We start from the raw sequence: 2,697 nt of genomic DNA, 5'->3' as shown, positions 1-2,697 counted from the left end.
CAACTGAGCTCCTTGGAGAAATAGCTAAGTCATAACAGCAGGACATAAGCTCGGTTTCAGGGAGTAAGGAACTGCGGAACAGATGGGGACAAAGAGTTAAGGAACTGTGGGAGCTGGTAGCACAGGTTTTCATGAGCAGCCACACCGCTGACAGAGATGAGACGATCTGGAGGGATTGTCCTGTCTACCCAGCCGCTAAGCACTCGAAATAACAAGCGGATTCAGCACAGGTGTGAAAGCTTCCAGCCAGTAGACAGCTTCAGCTTCACCAGTAATTGTTGTTGTGAATGGCACATTATAAACAAAACTGGATTAAACCAAATAGACAATTGAATTCAAAACTAATACTCATAGTAATAATATTCATCAATATATATTATTATTATCTGTGAGATTATTCTCTGCTTTGACACTAATATATTGTTTTGTTGAGGGAAGCTGCATCAATAAATCAGAAAAAGTGCTCTGCTGTCCTGATCATCCATGGTGAATAACAGCTTCTAAACTGTCTAGTTTGCAACCAGTCACAGAGTCAGCCTTTCCCATGAGGCTTATTCAGTCTGTTGGTGTCACTAGCGCTGATACTAATCTTTGATACACCAGTAAGAATAAGAATACAGCTTGTCTTAATTCAGTCCACGATTTGACTTGTTGAGCCTTTCTGACAAAAGATCACTGTGATTGATTAGTTATGCCTGCAGCTGACAGAAGGGGTAACTCTGGCCATGATACCGCATTCTCAGTGAAGCTGCTGAAAGTTGTGCAAATGGTGTGCAATGGGCAAAGAGTTGATCATGTTGTTGATTGTGGGCTGTGGAATGTTGGCTCCTCTTCAATACTTGTGCAAAGTTGCTGAATACTGGCAGGAACTGGAACTCGCTGTCGTACACGCCGAGCTGAGCGTCCCAAACATGCTCAATGGGTGACATGTCTGGTGAGTATGCTGGCCATGCAAGAACTGGGATGTTTTCAGTTTCCAGGAATTGTGTACAGATCCTTTCAATATGGGGCTGTGCATTATCATGCTGTAACAGGAGGTTATGGTCATGGATAAATGGCACAACAGTGGTCCTCAGGATCTCGTCACAGTATCTCTGTGCATTCAAAATGCCAACAATAAGATGCACTCGTGTTCATTGTCCATAACATATGCCTGTCCATACCAGAACCCCTCCGCCACCATGGGCCACTCGATCCACTACGTTGACATCAGCAAACCGCTCACCCACACGATGTCTGCCATCTGCCCTAAACAGTGAAAACCGGCACTCTTCTGTGAACAGAACGCCTCTCCAATGTGCCAAACGCCATTGAATGTGAGCATTTGCCCACTCAAGTTGGTTACGACAACGAAATGCAGTCAGGTCCAGACCCCGGTGAGGACCACGAGCATGCAGATGAGCTTCCCTGAGACAGACTCTGACAGTTTGTGCAGAAATTCTTTGGTTATGCAAACTGATTGTTGCTGCAGCTGTCTGGGTGTCTGGTCTCAGGCGATCCTGGAGGTGAGCATGCTGGATGTGAAGGTCCTGAGCTGGTGTGGTTACATGTGGTCTGCGGTTGTGAGGCCGGTTAGATGTACTGCCAAATTCTCTGAAATGCCTTTGGAGACGGCTTATGGCAGAGAAATGAACATTCATTTCACAGGCAACAGCTCTGGTAGACATTCCTGCAGTCAGCATGCCCATTGCATGCTGACTGCAGGAATGTTTGCAGTCAGCATGCCCATTGCATGCTCCCTCAAAGGTTGCAACATCTGTAGCATTGTGCTGTTTGATCAGACTGCATATTTCAGAGTGGCCTTTTATTGTGGGCAGTCTAAGGCACACCTGTGCAATACTCATGCTGTCTACTCAGCCCCTTGATATGCCACACCTGTGAGGTGGGATGGAATATCTTGGTAAAGGAAAAGTGCACACTAACACAAATTTATAAAGATATGAGAACAATATTTGAGATTCATGGGTCTTTTGTGTATGTAGAAAAATTTTCATCAGTTTGAGTTTAGCTCATGAAAAACGGGAGCAAAAACAAAAGTGTTGCGTTTATATTTTTGTTCAGTTAATTCATGCATTCATTACTTCTAGGCTGGACTACTGTGAAGGTGGACCCCAACGTACATACATAAGGTGGTGACAGCACGTTTATTTGTATTATGACAGTTCACTGTGGTTTCGGCACATGCTCGGGACACAGGCACTCCCACTCAGCTGTCACATCCGCTCACCAGCCCTCCTCAACTGTCACTGCAACATAACAAGAGTTACAATCAATCAGGCGTCCCCAGCACACCTGTTCACCCCGCCTCCACGCCACCCCAGGAGCTCACTGTGCCACCCCTCCTCTGCAGCGGGCCAGAGACCACACCCACGCCACATTATTATTATCAGGAAGTCCTAAAAACTCCCTGAAAAGCCTTCAGTTAATCCAAAATGCTGCAGCAAGAGTCCTGACAGGGACTAGAAAGAGAGAGCAGGTTTCTCCTGTATTAGCCCCTCCCTCAGCCTGGTTCTGCCGGAGGTTTCTTCCTGTTAAAAGGGAGTTTTTCCTTCCCACTGTCACCAAAGTGCTTGTTCATAGGGGGTCATATGATTGCTGGGTTTTTCTCTGTATCTATTATTGTCAGGTCTACCTTACATTATAAAGTGCCATGAGACGACTGCTGTTGTGACTTTTGGCGCTGTACAAATAAAGCTG

General features: G+C 45.8%; 1 pseudogene; it reads left to right on the top strand.

The window, feature by feature from the left end:
* The first annotated feature begins 794 nt into the window (after positions 1-794).
* LOC146563402 (uncharacterized) lies at positions 795-1,865 on the top strand (annotated as a pseudogene).
* Positions 1,866-2,697: the final 832 nt, after the last annotated feature.

The sequence above is a fragment of the Mchenga conophoros genome, linkage group LG11, assembly GCF_057382185.1.
Source record: "Mchenga conophoros isolate Kocher_MC1m ecotype Shallow Benthic linkage group LG11, M_conophoros_male_GT1.1, whole genome shotgun sequence".
Classification (NCBI taxonomy): Eukaryota; Metazoa; Chordata; class Actinopteri; order Cichliformes; family Cichlidae; genus Mchenga; species Mchenga conophoros.
Note: the sequence above shows the minus strand (reverse complement) of the source record. Positions and strands in the feature narration are given on the sequence as shown.